The sequence below is a fragment of the Pongo pygmaeus genome, chromosome 8 (genome assembly GCF_028885625.2).
Source record: "Pongo pygmaeus isolate AG05252 chromosome 8, NHGRI_mPonPyg2-v2.0_pri, whole genome shotgun sequence".
Classification (NCBI taxonomy): Eukaryota; Metazoa; Chordata; class Mammalia; order Primates; family Hominidae; genus Pongo; species Pongo pygmaeus.
Genome location: NC_072381.2, coordinates 104786388 through 104793793, shown reverse-complemented (window position 1 = coordinate 104793793; position 7406 = coordinate 104786388). Strand labels below are relative to the sequence as shown.

The 7406-nt window shown below is 41.1% G+C and overlaps 1 non-coding gene across 1 annotated transcript; it reads right to left on the bottom strand.

Moving 5' to 3' along the window:
* Positions 1-6368: 6368 nt before the first annotated feature.
* LOC129006994 (U7 small nuclear RNA) lies at positions 6369-6428 on the bottom strand. Its single transcript, XR_008492177.1, has one exon. It is a non-coding gene; the product is annotated as a U7 small nuclear RNA (small nuclear RNA).
* Between the last annotated feature and the right edge of the window lie 978 nt (positions 6429-7406).

Below are 7406 nucleotides of genomic sequence, written 5' to 3'. Positions count from 1 at the left end.
AGGAGTTAGAGACCAGTCTGGCCAACATGGTGAAACCCCCGTCTCTACTAAAAATTCAAAAATTAGCTAGGTGTGGTGGCAGGTGCCTGTAATCTCAGCTACTTGGGAGGCTGAGGCAGGAGAATTGCTTGAACCCGGGAGGTGGAGCCAAGACTGCACCACTGCACTCCAGCCTGGGCAGCAGAGCGAGACTCTATCTAAAAAAAAAAAAAAAAGAAAAAGAAAAAAATTGATGTGATTGAATTGAGTTCACCTGGGTAATCCAGGTTAATTTCCTCATATCAAGGTCAGTACTCCTAATCACAGTGCAAAATTTTGCTATGTAAGGTAAAATATTCACATCTTCCAGAGATTAGGGCGTGGCATCTTTGGAAACCACTCTTCTGCCTATCAGGGGGTGGGAGAAGGAGGAGGATGGGGCAGAAGGATTTCCCTGATGTCTTTACCAGGAAAATGGGCTTTCAATAACTGAAAAGTTAAGAATTAAGAATGCAGCTAAAGGTCAACATTTTCTAGTAAACTATATTACACTCTGCTGCACAGTCAGCAGCTGAATACATAAGACATGACACTGAAGGCACAAGTCAGCTCTGTTAACTTCTGCCCCCTTCTCATCCAGGAGCCCCTGCTACACACAAGCCATCTCGGTGCAGGCAGTCAGATCTGTGTTAATTGCTCTTTAATCTTTGTTATGTTTTCATGTTTCTATCGGATGTCAGATGAGCCCCAGGTGGTAGAATAGCTGAAGTTTGTCTTCGGTGCTACCCCTGTCTTCACCCTACCACTAAGCAAACTCTTCTGCTTAAAAGCACACACACAACTATCCTGAGGATATTTTTTTCTCTTTCTTTCCCTCCTTCCTTCCTTCCTTCTCTCCTTTTCTCCTTCTCTCCTTCTCTCCTTCTCTCCTTCTCTCTTTCTCTCTTTCTTTCTTTTACAGAGTTTCACTCTTGTTGCCCAGGCTGGAGTGCAATGATGGGATCTTGGCTCACTGCAACTTCCGTCCCCCAGGTTCAAGCGATTCTCCTGCATCAGCCTCCTGAGTAGCTGGGATTACAGGCACCTGCCACCACATCCGGCTAATTTTTTGTATTTTTAGTAGAGATGGAGTTTCACCGTGTTGGCCAGGCTGGTCTCAAACTCCTGACCTCAGGTGATTTGCCCACCTTAGCCTCCCAAAGTGCTGGGATTACAGGCATGAGCCACTGGGCCTGGCCTATTTCTTTCTTTTTAAGGGTATACATATGGGGAAAGACTGGAAGAGAACACTCTAAAATGACAGTAATTGTTAGGTGGTGAAACTGTGGATTTCTTTCTTATCTCTCTTCTAAATATTATCTAATATTCTTTGTATTTATCAATAAAATATATATTCACAAGTGTCAGCCATTTGATGGAGAATGATTTTCAATATGGAACTGAGAGTTGGAAGCCAAATCCTAGATTTTATACTTTTATATCTGAGGAGGCAGCCTTGCTCAGAAGTGAGAAATACGAGAATCATGTGTAGCTGAGTTGGAGTTCTAATTCTTCCATGTACAACCTAGTTGACTCCCTGCAGATGACTTCATTTCCTCAGCTGTAAAATGAGAAAACTCAGTGGTTTACCTTATAGTGTTACTGTAGGAACTAAATTACAGATGCATGAAAACTTCTTGGCCTGGTGTCTGGCACGTAATAGGCCCTCAATAAACATAAATGTTATTTTTAGAACTCAACCATTGCTTAACCCAGCCCTCAAAGCAAATATAAAATCCATTATCAGAGACAGCAGGAGTGGTCATACTTCTAGTTTCTGAATGTGGTAATTATGAACAAGCAGAATGTTTCCACTTGAGAACCTTCAAATTGAGCGAACGCTCATAAATGACCTAATCATATATACTATTTGCAATGCAGGATATTAAAACAAATAAAAAAGCAGCCTTCTAAATTTATTTACTTATTAGTTATGGTGCACTTAGTATATTCCAGCCCCTCTAGAGACAGATTTCTGTTCCCAGGAACTTACAGTGTACCAGAGAGAAAAGAAATGAGCACATAAAAAGCTTTAAAAAGACGCAGAGTAGCTGGCCTGGCATGGTCGCTGACAACTGTAATCCCAGCACTTTGGGAGACGTAGGCAGGTGAATCGCTTGAGCCCAGGAGTTCGAGAGTAGCCTGGTCAATGTAGTGAAACCCCATCCTTACAAAAAAACACAAAAATTAGTCAGGCATGGAAGCACACACCTGTAATCCCAGCTACTCTGGAGGCTGAAGTAGGAGGATCACCTGAGCCCAGAAGGTGGAGGTTGCAGTGAGCCATGATCACACCACTGCACTCCAGCCAGGGCAACAGAGTGAGACCCTGTCTTGAAAAAAAAAAAAAAAAGCCAGAATAGACAAGAACTCTGGATTCTGGAAGGTTAGAGGAGAGTGCTTCTCTGCAGAGGTCAGGGAATGATTCATGGAGGAGATGGGGTTTGAACTGGACCTTCAAGGAGGTGTATGGTTTTGACAGGGTGATGAGGTGGTGAGAAGACATTCTGAATTTCCCTGCAAGCATTTTCACATACAAGCTATTACCAACACAAAGATTCAGTCAAGTCATTCTCAAGAGTTATACTCTTTGAAATAGGGAAGAGTTTCAATGCAATATTACATGGTTCCTAAAATGATAAGTATGCAAAGAATTTAATGTAAGATGCTTATGTTAAACAGTTCTCACAAAAGAATATATCAGGCCGGGCACGGTGGCTCATGCCTGTAATCCCAGCACTTTGGGAAGCCGAGGCAGGCGGATCACGAGGTCAGGAGATCAAGAACATCCTGGCGAACACTGTGAAACCCCGTCTCTACTAAAAATACAAAAAAAAATTAGCCGGGCGTGGTGGCGGGAGCCTGTAGTCCCAGCTACTCGGGAGGCTGAGGCAGGAGAATGGCATGAACCCGGGGGGCGGAGCTTGCAGTGAGCAGAGATCGCGACACTGCACTCCAGCCTGGGCAACAGAGCAAGACTCCATCTCAAAAAAAAGAACATATCAAAAATTACATATCAAAAGTTATGTCAAGTACACAGAAAAAAGATGAAAGGAAATACTTGAAAATGTTAATACCTGTGACTAGGTATTAAGAGTATGGATTTTTTCTTCTATGTAGTTATTGTTCATATGTGTGTACTAAATAGAATGGAGTATATAAAACATATGTTCAGTTTTAATAACAACGAGAATATAAACACTTAACTCACCACCCAGGTAGAGAAATAAACCATTGCTGGGACTTAGAAGTTCCCTTCTTTCATAGTGTGCTTTCCTTTACCCCCAGATATTATTGTGTTGCCTATTTCCTTAGAATTTTTCAATCTGTGTCTCTCTAAACACCCTATTGCCAAGGTTCTGGGGAAAAAACCCGAGTCTCAAACATAAATCTAGCTGCCTATGAAAAGAACAGTATTGTCACTATTAGATGATGGTGCTCAGGAGGAGATAAGGTGAACAGAGCCTCTGAGTCATAGTCCTGCCGTAGCTTTCCCGAGAGTTTACCTGCACCATCTTGGACGAGACAATGGGCAAGACCCCTCTTCATGGGAACAAAACTGTTCTTTTAGACTCTCCATCAGTCTCTTCGGGACTGCCTTCACCCCTCTCCAATGCTGGCTCACCGCTTTCCTGTGTCCCACATTCTTTTCATGATTACTGCCTTATTTTGTAGGAACACTGCTTCCAAGAGCTTTTTGAAAAAGGGAGGATACATGGTATATCAACAATCTAAGACCTTGAAAACTTAGAATTACTTTTATTCTACCCTTATCTTTAGTAGATGGATTGTCTAGATCTAGAAATTTTGTTTGGAAAATGATTTTTCTTCATTATTTGGAAATCTGTCTGCCCCCCTTTTTTTGAGACAGAGTCTTGCTCTGTCACCAGGCTGGAGTGTAGTGGCACGATCTCCGCTCACTGCAACCTCCGCCTCCTGGGTTCAAGCAATTCTCGTGCCTCAGCCTCCTGAGTAGCTGGGACTACAGGTGCACACCACTATGCCTGGGTGATTTTTTATGTATGTATGTATGTATGTATGTATGTATTTTTTATTTTATTTATTTATTTATTTTTAGACGGAGTCTCACTCTGTCACCAGGCTGGAGTGTAGTGTCGCGATCTTGGCTCACTGCAACCTCCGCCTCCCGGGTTCAAGCAATTCTCCTGCCTCAGCTTCCTGAGTAGCTGGGACTACAGGCGCGCCACCATGCCCAGCTAATTTTTGTATTTTTAGTGGAGAAGGGGTTTCACCACGTTGGCCAGGATGGCCTCAAACTCCTGACCTCATGATCTGCCGGCCTTGGCCTCCCAAAATGCTGGTATTACAGGCGTGAGCCACCGCACCTGGCTTTTCCCCTTTTTAAATTCTTTTCTTTTCTTTTTAGAGATAGGGTCTCACTATGTTAACCAGGCTGTTCTCAAACTTTTGACCTCAAGAGATCCTCCCGCCTCAGCCTCCCAAAGTACTGGAATTACAGGCTGAAAACATTGTTCCATGGTCTTCTAGCTTCCCCATGTTAAGTGTTGAGAAGTCCTAATCCTCCATAAATCACCTTTGCTTTCTCTGGACTCTTGTAGAAGCTTTCTTTCCCCTCAATATTGTGAAATTCCACCATAATATGCCACCCTGTGGGTCTATTTTCATCTGTTGTGTTAAGCACTTGGGGGATCCTTTCTGCCTATCAATTCATGTCCCTCGGTTTGCTAAATGTTTTCGGGTTATTTTATTGGTTTTTGTCCCTCTATTTTTTCTTTTCCTCTTCAATTATTTGGATATTCGGTCTTTTGGGCTGGCCGTTTGTTTTTCTTATTTTGTCATTTTTTTTTTTTTACCTCTTTGACTTTTTGCTTAACTTTCTGGAAGACTTTCTATGTAGTATCCTATTCAATAGCTGAGTTTTTCATTGTTGCTTTCATGTTTTTAATTTTATGAGCTCCTTTTTATTTTGTTCTCTGAATACTACTTTGTTGAAACACAACATTCTGTTCCTGTTTCCTGGTTGCAATATCTTCTTTCTCTGAAGGTAATATTGATAGTTTTGTTTTCTTCTCTCTGCATAATTGCTGTATCTTTCAAGTTACATTTGACTTTTTAAAAAATCTTTGTATTTCATGATAGCGGCTTTCCTTGGATGTCTAGTGCTACTTGAATGTATGTAGACTTCCGATTAAGATCTGATCTAAATGTGCTGATGGGAACCTCAAAGAGGAGTGGGACGTCTGACTCTGAGACTCACTGTATTGTGATTTGGGTGAGCTGTTTGTTGCATAACCTTCAATGTCAGAATCTGTAGGCATTTCCTGTTGGTCTGGTCAAATTCTCAGGGAGGCATCTTCCATTTTCCTGCCTGATGCTGCTTGTTCTGAGACTTTGAGGATTCTATGGTACACATTGGATTGGCTCTCAGCTTTCCCCATTGCTAGCTTGGAATTCAGCTTCTTGATTCTATTACTTCTACCTTTCTTGTAATTGGGAAGTGAAAAAAACTAAATAACAAACAAACAAAGGTAGGGCTATGGTGTGAGGTTAAATTCTGGATCCTAACATAAAATTTTTATTTCAGAAAAGAGCCAGACCTGTGTATGAAGATGCAAAAATCAAGGACATTATGTATGTCTAGCTGTTCAGCTAACTTTTCAGTCACTTGGGGTAATAGAGGCAATCCTGGATTTCTAGAACAGCAGAATGTTAGAATTGGAAGGCACCTTGGGGCTAATCAAGCTGATACATGTGCAGAAAAACCCCAAGCCAACCAGCCTATATTTGCTCCAGATGGCATTCTCTGAGCTTTGCGTTTGCCTGGCCTAATGGACAGCTAGCTCCAAAGCCTTAAGTACACGTCTCCCAATAGGAGAGGGGGAACCCAGAAGTCTGGGATCTTGAAGGAAAGGAAACTTAACAGGTGATCTGGCCAATGGATTATGTACTCACAGAGGCACCAAAGCAAACTGTATACAAGTTGCCTCATCAGGTTTTGCCCCTTTCAATAAAGTTCTGAATATTTGGAAAAGGCTTGGTCCTGGAGGGGAGGGTCAAAGCGTGATTATAGGGAAGAATGATGGAGAAACCCGTCATCTCCCATTGCGCTACCATGGGTAATCCAAGGCTAGAACCCTGATTTCCAAACCCATCATTAAAACCTGTGCCATGGGGCAAGTAATAAAAACTATTGTTATAATACTTCTAGCAGGCTTGATTGGTAGAATCATGGTTAAAAAAAAAATAGGAACAAGAGGCTTTTAAGATGATCTTAGATGTCATTCTGGTTGTTCTTTCTCTTGTAATTGCACTCATTTGGAAATATACTGACTTGATGCCATACCCTCCCTTTTTTGTTTTACCATATTTTGTATTTTTTTTTTAACTGGAAAATCTGCTAGACAAATTCTAAAAGAGCTGTAACCCTATTTTTATATTTTGTATTTAATGTAATTATGTTTATTTATATGAATGGGCATTAAATTCATGTTTTTCTAATTTCAAAATGTGTAAGTATCCTATTTTTGCATGTACCCAGCCCCTAGTTTCCTTCTCTAGAGTCAACCAATGTTATCAGTTTTTAAAATATATCTTTCAGAAACATTTTATCCACGTACAAGTAAATAAGCACATATTCCTTTTTTCTTCCTTTTTACCTTTTGCACAAATGGCAGCATTTTATACAAGGTTTCTGCACCTACCTCCCCACCAAATACCACTTACTGTTGCCTCACATACTTCTGCGTAATAGTCCATTGTATGGATGAACCATGATGGATTTAGCCAGTCCATTATTGATGATCCCCTGGGTTATTTTATCTCCACTTTTTCTTTTTGGGGCTTTATTTTCTTTCTTTCTTCTTTTATTTATTTCTGAAAAATAAGACATAAATATTTAGAATTTTTTTTGAGACGGAGTCTCGCCCAGTTGCCCAGGCTGGAGTGCAGTGGCATGATCTCAGCTCACTGCAACATCTGCCCTCCTGGTTCAAGCGATTCTCCTGCCTCAGCCTCCCGAGTAGCTGGGATTACAGGTGCCCACCACCACGCCCAGCTAGTTTTCTGTATTTTTAGTAGAGACGGGGTTTCACTATGTTGGCCAGGCTGGTCTCAAACTCCTGACCTCGTGATCCACCTGCCTTGTTCTCCCAAAGTGTTGGGATTACAGGCATGAGCCACTGTGTCCAGCAAACATTTAGAATTTTAATAGTTATTGCCAATTTACTCACTAAAAAGATTATAATAGTTTACATTCTCATCAAATAGGAATGGAAGTGCCTGTTTTTTTCATAGTTTCACCAAGGCAGATTATCCTCAGTCTCTGAAATATTCATCTAATAGGTGTTATTTATTGGATTTTAGATAGCATTTTCCGCAATTTAAACAAAAGGCAAATAATTATCAGA